At 42.5% G+C, this 12,599-nt stretch overlaps 1 long non-coding RNA gene across 1 annotated transcript; it reads left to right on the top strand.

The window, feature by feature from the left end:
* The first annotated feature begins 7,350 nt into the window (after positions 1-7,350).
* Positions 7,351-11,623, top strand: LOC131575714 (uncharacterized). The gene is made up of 3 exons (XR_009276841.1): positions 7,351-7,631; positions 8,114-8,262; positions 9,923-11,623. It is a non-coding gene; the product is annotated as an uncharacterized LOC131575714 (long non-coding RNA).
* The last annotated feature ends 976 nt before the right edge of the window (positions 11,624-12,599 follow it).

The following is a 12,599-nucleotide window of genomic DNA, read 5'->3' as shown; positions in this document are numbered from 1 at the left end:
ACTCCACCACCTCTCTGGGCAACCTATCCCAATGCCGGACCACCCTAAAAGTGACTTTCGACTACCAAATCTGAATCTCCCCAGTCTCATCTTAAGGCCACGTGTCGGTGGCCTTTGCATCCCACCCGTGAGCTTGCCCAGCCTGCAGCGTGTCCCTTTGGGAGCTGGCTGTTAGTAATGGGGAAGGTTGAAGGCGTCTGCTGTGGCATCTCCTGAAGGCGAAGGGGTCGGTCATCTCTGTCATCATCCTGAAATGGTGTAAGGGGATCCTGCCAAGCCCATGACTCTGTAAGATGATGGTGCCAGAGCCAGACACTGCGTCAGCAACCAGCCATGGGGTGACCGGAGGATCCCAGGCTCCTGACTGCTCCCTGATAGCCTGAGCAGCTGCTCTGCCAGCACTGGCAAAGCTCGGGTCACAATCCTCCCAGACTAAAATAACAAAAAACCAGTTACATACAGGTTCACCCTCTGGATTCTGCAAGGGTTTGGGAAGAGGCCTGTCAGGGTTCTTGTGAGTTGTACATTATGGTAGAGTTCAGCACCAAAAGTGAGTACACAGAGCAGGACTCGGCTCCCAGGCTTCCTTTTTGAGATGCTGGTTCTCCAGGACACGTGGGAAGCTGGAGTATGCACTAGGAATAGCTGGGCTTCTTGTCTATGAGCTGGCCTCAATAGAGCCAGTAGACCTTTGTTTCATATGACGTGTGCCACCATTACACTTGGAAGGAATATAGGACTCAAAAAGACTTCCCAAGTGATGGCACTGAGGATTTAAGAATAGCTGTTAGCCATGCCTGTGATGGGCAGAACGATGGTCTGGGATCAGTGTTCAGTGGTGGCTCAGTGATGGTTCCAGCTGTCTCTCACTGATGTGTTAAATGTAGCAAATAAAATACTTGAAATCAGTTAAAGATATGGAAAGAGGCAGGTCTCTCTGCATATAATGAAGAGTAAAATTAACCTGGGATATGGCTATCCCTTCTGATCTCTGCTCATCTCTGGCTGGGATCAAAAGAGTTAGCCTAGCTGATCCTGAGCAAAGTGCCTTTGGAAGATGTACTGGGAAGATTGTTAGTGCCACTGTTGGAAGTGACAGATGAGTCTAGTATTTTTCCCTTAATGCCAACTGGAATCACCCCAGTAATGTCTTGCAGACTTTACTGCTGAAGCAAGATATATGTGTCCTCTGTATGTGGAATTGTAAATGCTCAGTTTCCATTGCTATTTATTGGACTGAAACAGCTTTTGGTTTTGGTTTCATATGCTAAAATTATTTGGATTCTTCTGTCAGATTTTTTAAAACAAAATATATTTCTCTTTCTTCATTTGCTTTTGGGTTTTTTCTGACACAGTTGGATCTGCACAAAAAGCTTGAGTCAACTATTTTGAGAGAAAACAGCCTTAATATATTGTCCGCTTTTTATGGGCTCCTCTGCAAAAAGGTTTGATTTGTTTCAGGAAATCACATGCTGACATAATACTTCCCCTCATGGCAACTGTGTACGAGCTTTGAATTGACACAGACAATTTATCTGCATCCCCAGACCACTAAGCAACACCTTCGGCAGCTCTAAATAAGGGCTAGAACTCATTCCCTGGGAAATATTCTTTCTTGGTGAATCACTTTGAGATTTATCAACAGGACTGTGGATCTGAGATAAAATGATTCATCTTTGTAGGAAATCTCTTCCTGGACTTGGCCTATGGGAAACAAATATAATTCATACTTGCTTGTGCTGCATCTTTACTTCATTTGAAAAAAATATCTTTCTGTATTTAATTTCTCCCCCTGAATCTTGCCTATATTCCCAGTGTTTGGGCAGAGTTTACATTCCCTTGTGCTGCATCTGCTAGTTTTCCTTCCTGAAAGAACCTCTTAAGCATTTTTTTTTTTCATCCTGTGTTTTTCCTTTCCTCATGGGTATGTCTCTTTTGCTACTGCTTGCAGAATATTTTATTTGAATATTTTCTTTTTTCTTTTTTCATATTCATGATACCATGTGGTGTTGCCATTCTCTCTTCCTGGTTTCTTTCCGACAGCAAAGACCAACTTCTGAGAGGGTAAAGCTTGCTGCAACTTTGCTAAAACCAGCTGAATCAGTGCAAATCTACACTAGTCAATAACCTGTCCCTGAGCATATTTTCCCCAAAGTTACCCACTTAGAATAAAGGTTAAATGCCCCTTTTGTTCGTGTTGTTTTACAGTCCTGTTGCTTTACATTTCTTCTTGGAATCTTAAAGAAGGTTAGGCCTCAGCAAGCTTTGATTAATGCCTGAAATTTTATGCTTAACAGTTATTTCTGGAAAGAAGTGCTCACATGTCTTTGTAAGATTAATGACATCGTTATTTTTATCTCATCCCTTAGCAAAGGCAGCAGAATCTCTAAGTACTCAGCATTGCTACTCATTACATAAATAAATAATTTCACCTGTTCTTTCACACTTTCTGTATTAAACTCTGTGATGTTCTGGAATCTGACAACGTGCTTGCCTCATGAGGGCTGTCTCATGGGTCTCTTATGTGGGAAGCTTAGGATACTTGGACAATTTAATTTCTCCTTACTCAAATCAGATCAAAACATGAGCTGTCTGCTGATAAAAGCTCAAAAGGCAGTGGTGGAGATTCACAGAGCAAGGCCTGTTTTATGCATAAAAGTGTTCTCCCTCTCCTTCACTGGAGATTTTTTTACTTTATTCACCTTCAAGACTCTCTCCTATTAATACAGAGAATAGAAACCTTACCAGTCATATGATCAACCTTAATCTCCTGTGTCTCCATAAAAGGATTTAGTGACATTCATTGTTTGATTCCCCATGCCAACCCTACGTACAAGAATTCAAAAAATCTTTCAGCATTAGCAGCAGTCTGTCATCCTGAGTTCTTTGCTTTATCAGAGGTCTCCAGTGTAATTGTGTGAATTCTCAGGAACCTGCAGCAGAGCCTGCAGATCATAGAATCATAGAATGGCATGGGTTGGAAAGGACTTTAAAGATAATCTTATTCCAAGCCCCCTGCCATGGGCATCTTCCACTAGACCAGGTTGCTCAGAGCTCCATCCAACCTGTCCTTGAACACTTCCAGGCGTGGGACATCCACAAATTCACTTGACAACTTGTGCCAGTGTCTTACCACACTCACAATAAAGAATTCCTTCCTGATACCTAATCTAAACCTACTCTCAAGGTGAAGCCATTCCCCCTTGTCCTGTCACTCCAGGCTCTTGCAAGAAGCCCCCTTCCATTTTTCTTGTGGGATCTTGTGGGATCCCTTCAAGTACTGGAAGGTCACAATTAGGTCACCTTGAAGACTTCTCTTTTGCAGGTGGAACAATCCCAATTCTCTCAGCCTTCCCTTGTAAGAGAGGTGCTCCATCCCTCTGGCCATCTTGGTGGCCTCCTCCAGAGTGACTCCAACAGGGCCATGTCCTTCCTGTGTTGGGACCCCCAGAGCTGGATGCAGCCCTCCAGGTGGGGTCTCACCAGAAAAGAGAGACAGAACCCTCTTCCTCTCCCTGCTGCCCTCGGTGCTTTGGGTGCAGCCCAGGACGTGGGTGTGTGTGCACATGGCCAGGTCATGTCCAGCTTCTCAGCCACCTGCACCCCCAAATCCCTCTTGATCTGTTCATCCTCCAGCCTGGGTTGTTGACGGTGTGGCCCCAACCCAGATGCAGCACCTTGGCTTTGTTAAACCACAGGAGATTCCTGTGGGCCACTTCTCAAGTTCCTCCAGGTCCTTCAGGTGTGGCCACTGCACCACTCAGCTTGGTGTCATCTGTAAACTTGCTGAGGCTGCCCCCAGTCCCTTTGTCTATGTCATTAATGAAGACATGAAATAACACTGGTCCCAGTGAGGACCCTGGAGGACACCACTTGTCGCTGATGTCCTGGTTCCTTCTCAGAGGTCAGAACACCTGAGAGGTAAATGCTGTACGCTGAGTTCTGAAGGGTAGCTCTGTGAGATTGCCCAAGCCCCAGTGCAGGAGCTCATTAAAAGCTGAAAGGAGAAGGACAGGGAGTGATTACAGGGTACAGTAGGCAGGATGCAGAACGTACAAGCTCTGAACAAGGCAAACTCCAGCCAGAACACTTCAGGCGTGTAAGACAAAGGGGAAAAACAAAGTGTGTTGGTGGTTAGTGTATAATAACGTGAGTCATCCACAGTGAGCAGAGCTTCAAAACTTGGCTGCTTTTACATAATCTGAGGGTGAGGAACGATAGTTGGAGTCTGAACATGGAAATTAAAACCTAAGATATCCGAACAAAGCCCTGTCTTTGTGTAGTTAATAATATTGTAGTGGGCATATGACAAATGTTAATTGAAGGTTTTTTGTTTAGTTGACGATGTTTCTCTAGCTGTTTTTTCTTTTACCAGAACAAAACAGAAAGAACAATTCTGTGCAGGCTGTAGTCTTCAAATGTCTAAATCCATGTAACAACTATCATATAATTAGCCAACCAACATCCCACATGCAGCTGTGGGCACTGACTCCCTGTCAATGAACCTCTGTCCTGACACAAAGGCAGTGCCTTTGCCTCGCTTTTGACTTCATTCATCACCACAGTTTTGCATATTTATGTAGCAGAGAGTTCAGTGAGTTCATACTTGGTATTCAAAAGGGTGATTTAATCTAAACTTCATTATGAAAAAATACTGTTTGTTGGTTACACTGCTGAAAAAGTCACTTCTTTGGTGATGACAGTAGGTTTGTGAGGTTGGCATGAGCATCATTACTGAGGCCAGCTCTCCTATCCAGGTGTGGTTAAAATTGTTGATATTCTAATCTTTCTATATTTGCATTTTTACATTTATTTATACTATGTCCAGACCTTTAAAGATACTGATTAGAAGTGATGCTTCCATTTTTATTTTATTATTTTTTTTAACATTAGCTGTGATATAAAAAGTAGGCACTATGGACCAGGTTTCCTTGAGGGTAAAATTATTGACTATAATGCCTTTTTAAAGGAGTGTCATCTGAGGGGGTGGCCTCTGCCTTGTAATAGTAGTCCAAATGAGGATAGACTAAAGACTAAATGGATGAAATAAAAATGAAATATCATGATAAACCACCAAACAAGAGGAACATTGTCTTTTAAATGCATTTATGTCTTGATGGAAATATTGCTTGCATAAAAAAGAAAACTAGGTACATTTCTATCACAAATCCTTACGTAACATCAGTCCTTTGCAAAAAGGCACCTCCAAGGTGTGTGTTCAGGCAAGCATGTCCATGATTGATTTAAGACTAAATGATTTTCACTTGTTTGGTGACTTTAGATTCAGTCATTCCCACATAGGATAAAAAGGAACTTCCCTTGAGGATTGCACTGTGAACTGTCTTCCTCTTATGTCCTTCCTCTTATGACACTTAATTCCAGCACTTTTCCTCTAAGGCAGGCAACCCTCCCAGTTACTCTTGTCATGTGTGCCTGAGGAAGATGCTTCTGGAATTCATATGTTAGTTTGTAGGGTTAATCATGAAACCCCACAAAGGTGATACTCCAGCTTACTTCAAGTTTTAGATTTCATGGTGTTGCAGTGGGGGAGACATGCAGTGACACTGCAGGCACTCAGCTTGGAACAGGTAGTTACAGGAAGGAGCTCTGCAGCTTCCTCATTTCCCAAAGTCTCCTCACTTGTCGGGCAGAAGGACTATTCCCACCTAGGAGAGCTGGCTGCAGCCTCGATGTCTGATGAGATGGTCAAGGTCTAAATCAGATCAGAAATCCTTGGCTCTGCCCCTTGCTTTCCCATCCCTACCATGACAATAACTATAAATAGCAGAGCTGTGGCTACCAGGAATAGACTCAGTATCACACACTCTGGTTATGTGTGTACATCCTCATGTCCCTTCAGCTCAGGAGCACAAGGGCCAAGAGCTTTACAGCTCTTCCTCTCATATGGAAAACCCTTTCTTCCAGAGCTTTTCACATAGGATGATTCTGCCCAATTCACACTGCTTTAAAAAGAAAAAAAAAAAAAAGGTGCCTTTAAGACATCTGTAGCTTATTCAAGGGCAACATTATGAGTACATGAAAGAGGTCAGTGGAGGTGCCCAAGTACTGCCAGTGCCTCTTCCATGCTACCATCCTGAAAACGTGAAAATATGGACCTAGCTAACCTACCGATGATTTTTTTTCCCCCCCATGATTCTGTTGAGATATATATTCAGAGAACTGTCTTAGGTTTGAACAGGATAATGGGAAAAGCTTTCTAGTGTAAAGCTCCCCATACAACCAGGAAGACCAATGCAGAGGGAAAGCAGCAGAGAGAGAACATGCATGTGTGCTAGTGCATAATGTGGTGTGGGAGCATGGCTTACATGTTGCTTGATGATTAGAACTGTAAACATTGCTGATTTTCAGGGAAAATCTTAAGATTCCCATGTCAGTGATTACATCAGTGCTCTTAAATGCAGTTCATTGTACCTAGGTGGGAAAATTTGCTGTCAGACGTGGTTTCAGATTGCCAAGCTGAACTTTAAGTTAACAATGTGTGGCATATGGGAAGCCTAGAACTTTGCCTGGAGCGATACTTTAGAAACTGCTGAAGCTAGGTTATGCTGAAAAATGTATTTATGTAAAGTCAAACCCTTCAGCTTTTACTCATAAAAGGACACACTTGTAATAATGAGATCAGGCCACTTGCATGCAAACTCAAAGGACTAATTAAGTGCTAAGTTGTTCTAGCTATACACTAATGTAACTCTTGCTATCATTGCACTGCAGGATTGGACCTTACACAGCAGCTTCAAATATGCCACTGTAAATGTTACTGTTTTTACAGATACTACTAACAGATCAAATCAAGTACTCAGCAGACTTAGCCTTGTTGATGATCTGAGCTGAATGCTGCCAGCTTCACTTGCTTATTCAGGCATATTTTGGGATGTTGCTTATGCAGGGTGCTGAAGAAGTTCAGAACACATTAGGTAGCAATATCCTTGGTTCAGGATCGTGCACTGTGCCCTCTCTGCTCAGATTAACGCCTGTAATGGTGCTGAAGTTAGTAGCTGTTGCTTTTGGTTGCCCTTGGAGGGAGCAGGGGAAAATAATACCTCCAGAGGCTGCTGAGATCCCAGTTTGTCTGGACTGGCCTTGGGAGGTGCCCATTTCTGCCCTCTGACTATAGCAAAAGCTTCTGCTTTCTTTATTTAGGGGGAAGGAAGGATAGGTTCAAGCTGTGAGGTCAGAGGGCAGCTAGATGTTTCTACCCTGTTATCATACAGAATGGTTTGTTGGTGCAGTACCCACCCAGGTTTCAGTGTTTGTCCAGGTTTGTTTGGGAATTGCCTCACCAAGTCAAGTGCTCGTGACATTTGTAAAGATGAGGTTGGTGCCTTCACATCTGTTGCAGAGGCTGGAAACTGTGATTGCAGAAAGATCTCAGGGCAGACAGGCATTAACCTCTAGGGTGTTACTGGTTAGTAATGTCCCACATCCGGCAAGAGAGAAAAAACATCAGGAATAAAATCCAGTAACCCTGTCAGAGAAAACAGAAGAAACCAATACAAAACATTTCAAGATGAATGGTTTTGTGTCCTGTCTAAGAAGCCAGAAAGTCTATGCATCCCATCTGAGAAGCTATTGGTCTTCTCATCAGCCAGCCTGGGCATCTATTCAAATGTGTACGTATTTAATTTTCTCACATGCACTGGAGGAATCTCAGCTGGAAAAATCAGCCAGACAACTCCCCCTGTGTCTGAATCAGCAGCACAAGGATTTGTGGTTATCAAAGAAAACTTGCCCCTAATTTTTAACATTTAAGAATCTGCTGGCTTTGCTGTTCTGTGGTTAGCTGATTGTCTGTGTTTGCATGCAGAAATCTTTGTTCTTGTGCTGTGTCTCGGGAATGCCATGAGCAGTTGTTTTTGTTTGTTCGTACTCGGGTGGAGCTAACTGTCTAATTGGGTAAATATTTGCAATGCTATACTTGCAGGCACAGAAGACAAAGAGGGCTGGACTCCTGTTGACATAAAGGGCCTTTTACACCAGGCCAGCAATGTAAAGGCTTAAATAAAATTGGTAAGTACGAGGCCACTTCTTATGGTCAGACCGTATAAAGTGGATTTAATTTAACTGTCACGGCCATATTTACTTCTCATTACAGAGGGACAATTTTCCAATATGATTACAACAATGAAGAGGTTACTCTGCCTTACTCACTGATTGCAAGTTCAAAACTGCTGGACTTCCACTGGGTCTTAGCTCTGTTAAAAAAATGGTATTTATTTACCAGAGTGCCTTTGGATGTAAGAGGTGAGTTTTCCACAGATGTAGAAATTGCCCAAGTAAACATTAATAGATCCAGATACTTAAAGGTGTTTTGAAAATTGCAGGCCTGTGGTGCTCATGGAAGGTGTGTTTGTGTATGCAAAATAAATACCTTGCATACACCTTATGGGGTGACTATTGCATATGTTATCATTAGCTCCAAAGTACACTATAAATATCCATACACGTATGAACAGATTCTAAAGATTTATCATTGAAGAGGCTGTTAATAGGTAATTGAGCCTTTCTTTGAACAAAGGTTACTAAAAATGAGGTGTTGTGTAGACCTAGGTCAGCTTCTGTTTATCTGTAGCTGTCACAGCCTGGACCTTATTGGGAATTGGTTTACCCTGGCTAGTCTTGAAAGACTTGCACAGTTTTACAGAGCCATTGCTTCACACACATCTGAACACAACAATTGTCTGTCTGTAGGACAAAGAAAAAGCTTTAATATATGAGGGTTAATTTTATTAACAGTTATTTATCTTGCTTGAAATTCTCACTGTATTTTTTCAAGGTTCAACTATTTACTCTTGCCTTCAGAGAACAAATAAGGATAATTTAGAGTTTCACCTCCATAAGGTCAATCTCTGATGCTCTTGCACCACCTGGTACCTTGCTTAGTCATTAGTTCCACTGGGTTCACTGATACCAGCTGTGGTGCAAAAGCCTTTGATTACCACGGGACAGCCATCCACTCCTCCCTGTCCTGTACTGCAAGTCACAGATTTTTGTCTGCTTTTATGACATGATTATTGAAGCTCAGGTTGCCTCTGAGCACGCATTCATTGACCAGGTAGTCAGGCCTATCTCTGCTCCTGCAGAGTTCATCCCACTGCCAGCCCCTGCCTCGTGCTCATGGATCTCCTGGTGCCATCGTGCTGGGAAGAGGGAGGCCGTGACAAGGCAGCACAGGTTGCCTCACAGGTTTTGGCTGCATCCATTCTCTTGTCTAATCCACTTTTCATCCATCCCTGTGAACAGTGTGGTGAGTGAGGAAAAGCCGCTGTAGGGGTGTGGAGCCTGCTGAGGTCAGTTGTGCCTCTGCCTGTTTTGCCCTCCCTGCGTGGAAAGCGTGTGGAAAGCAGCTCACCACCCAGCCATTCCACCAGGGATGTGCTCAGTGGTTTCCTATGAGCTCACTCACCCTGTTTTTTTGTCAACTGATGGCAAAATTACTATAATTTTTCATGGTTTTGGCATCTTTTCAAGTGCTGTTGTGGATTCTTGTAAGCTTATGTTGAGTATTTCCCTCAGTCACGCATAACTGGAATTCATAAAAATAGCACAAATGATTCTGTGTTTTTACATGCTGTCTTCATTCTGAAAACATCTTGAACTTTATTTCATAGTGACCTTTATTCAGCTGTAAATTTTTTTAAAAATTGTTCAGTGGTTTGAAATGTATGGGACAAGTAGGAAAGTGAATACTAGTCAAGATAGCAAGGCTGAATAAATCTCCTTTCATTAAGAAAACAGGCTAAAAACTTCCTCAGCTTGATACTGGTGAGCAAACTAAATATATACAGTCTTCCCTGTGATGTTGTGATTACCAGTCCTATTTCTCTACAGTGTTTTTCCTCTTCCTTGTTGTAAACAAACTGTAATCATAATACCATGACACTCTGTCCTCATCTTCTGTCAGCTGCCTGTGGAAATTACTTCCTCCTTCGAGTCTTGCCTTTTCTCAGTGTCCTGCATTTAGTGAAACTGGAGATCTCTGTGTGACTGTCCCAGGACATTTCTCACTCTCCATCAGACCTTTTTCACACCAACACCGTATTTTCTGAATACTTCCATCTGGTTTTGGTTGAAGTTTAGGCAAAGCTTTCTAATCTGGATTATATATGTATTTCCTTGACTGTACTGTAAATGCTTATCTGAGCTGGACAGGAAGAACTTGTTCTGTTGTTTGGTCTCGGGATATTACTGAAGACTCATTCAAGTAGCAGAGAAGCTTTCATGAGGCTGGGGAAGGAATGTGTCGTTTTGTGTTTCTGCTCACCTGCCTGGATCTGCCAAAGCCAAGTGCTGTCCATTCACAAGAGAAATTCTATCATGAATGTCTGCTGTTAGGACTGGCAGTGAGTCAGAAATGCCCAACTGCCCAATGACTTTCCCCACAAGAAAAAGGTAAATTTGCACTTGAAATTTGCAATCACGTGTTAAGTCCCCAACTTTATTTGCTCAGAGGGGCCATTAACATTTAGCTTTGTGTTAGGAAATACCCTTTACCAATAAATTTCGATGGGAAAAGCAAAGACTTGGGTTTGTTCCAAAAGATTCATTCATGAAAAATTCTGCTGAATGAAAAAGGAAATCTACAATTTTTTTAAAGAATTCCTCTATCTGGTATGAATGTTTTAGTCTAGGCTAACTGTGCATTTTACAGATAGTTCAACTCAATTTTAATTCAACTGATGTAACACTATAATAAATAATGTAAGAATTAGTGGCATGTCTTTAATGTTCCTGCCTGCATAACGTATGTGTGTTCTCTGCAGAAATAAAGCCTGCTGTTATTTCATGTTGAAGGTGAAGTATGTCCATCAATGTCTTTCCCAGGGGAATAGAGAGAACAAGGCTTGGGAGAAGGTGGTTTGGCACACACGCTCCTCATGAGGAACAAACTTGCACAGCAGCTTGTCTTTAACTCTTCCCAAGCAGTGGAGCGTGTCATTGCTTTTGCAATAAACCATTCCTCAGGAACAGATATGGACTGGCTGAAAAATAATTAAAAACTTAATTTCCTGTAATACTGTCCATCAAACAATTTTACTCAATCTTTTTGAAAGGCTGCTCTGCAGCATGGAAAAAAAGACTGGCAGTAGTGCAAGAACAGGGAATATATATGACCAGTGGAAGAAGCATGGTTGGCCTTTTGCCCTAGAGAAATTGATGGATGAGTGGATCTTCTGCTTTAACCAAGCATTAATAAAATAATTTGGATTTGGGCTTGAGGTGATGATGTTTGCCAAAGTGGCTACAAAGGCTTTTTTTTACTGCCCAGACTGACACTGACCTGCATGGATGTGCTTAGGGTCTGTTGTGTGCAAACCCACAGCTGCAGAGTTGATCAGTCCTCTCTTTTGGAAAAACCTGATTTTTTACTGAGGTATAAAATTTGTAGATTAGGCCTTTTACAAAGATTTGGCCCCAATAGCAGAACCCTGTGTGATTTGTCTCCTGCAGTTTTACAGTTTGTGGTGTAGTACCTCAAGAAAGGCAAACAAAGCTTTATCCTCCTCTGGACAGCTGTTAGGGACAGATCCACTGACTCGACTGCTCAAGAGAACAACCCCCAAAACTGGGTATTTTATTCCAAACTAACACACATAAAACTTCCCTTCTTCCTAGGTCCACAGTTCCAAGGAGTAGATTTTCAACATATAATTACAGACCAAGAGCAAATACAACAAACCCTAATATCAGTATCAGTGTCACTAGTGACCTAGTCTGCTGGTAAGTACAATGCTTTTTTCCCCCAAACTGCCTGAGCCATAGAGCCATAGTTTTTCCAAACTTATTTCCTTTTTCCTTTCCTCATTTACTCCATCTGATAATGCCACCAGACATTATTCCATCTCCTGAGAAGACTGAGAGGGGGAGGATTCAGAGCTGGTGTAAATTCACTTTTCTCTGCTTACCCATTAATCTGTGTCAAGTTATGCTGGATGTGCTATTCTGAGAGACAGCTCAGCCTTCTTTATCTGTCATAGTAGCACTGCTTTGCTTTTCAAATCAGCAAACAAGAAGCCATGTCCTAAACAGGCCACTTCATTATCTTTTGTGTTGGTTATTTTTGTGGAGTGTTTTTTTTTTCCCTAACAAAAATATAAATAATTCTTTATCACTGGTAATAATTAAAAGATGTGCTTTTCCTTGTAGATCATAAACTGAATGGACAGCCTGCAGTCATTTGTCTGTGGCTTCAATGGGGAAATCAATTCTCAGTTATCTACGCATGGCTTGTCTGGCTGAGGATTAACCAGGCTGGGGATGCACTGACCTCAGTTCATTCACCACCTGCAAGGCTGACTTTGGACCAGCAGTCTGTATTGATCCCAGCAGTGCTGCGTGCACATCTGTCAGTTCCACAGCTGCCTCCAGCTCATCAGCACATTATCTGTGTCACTCAGAGCTGTGTGGAGGCCTCTCCACAGCCCCTGCCAGGTGGGGTCAGCTGCTCCTGCAACAGCAGATACAACACCTCTTTCCACACTGACTAGGCATAAACTGACTTTATTTATGCTCTGGGATAGATGCTGGCAGCCCCTCAGCTGTCAGAAGCTGAGGAAACAATCTTCTTTGCTCCTTAGACC

This window comes from Poecile atricapillus, chromosome 2 (genome assembly GCF_030490865.1).
Source record: "Poecile atricapillus isolate bPoeAtr1 chromosome 2, bPoeAtr1.hap1, whole genome shotgun sequence".
NCBI lineage: Eukaryota > Metazoa > Chordata > Aves > Passeriformes > Paridae > Poecile > Poecile atricapillus.
The sequence above is the reverse complement of the archived record's forward strand: the minus strand, read 5'-3'. Positions and strand labels throughout refer to the sequence as shown.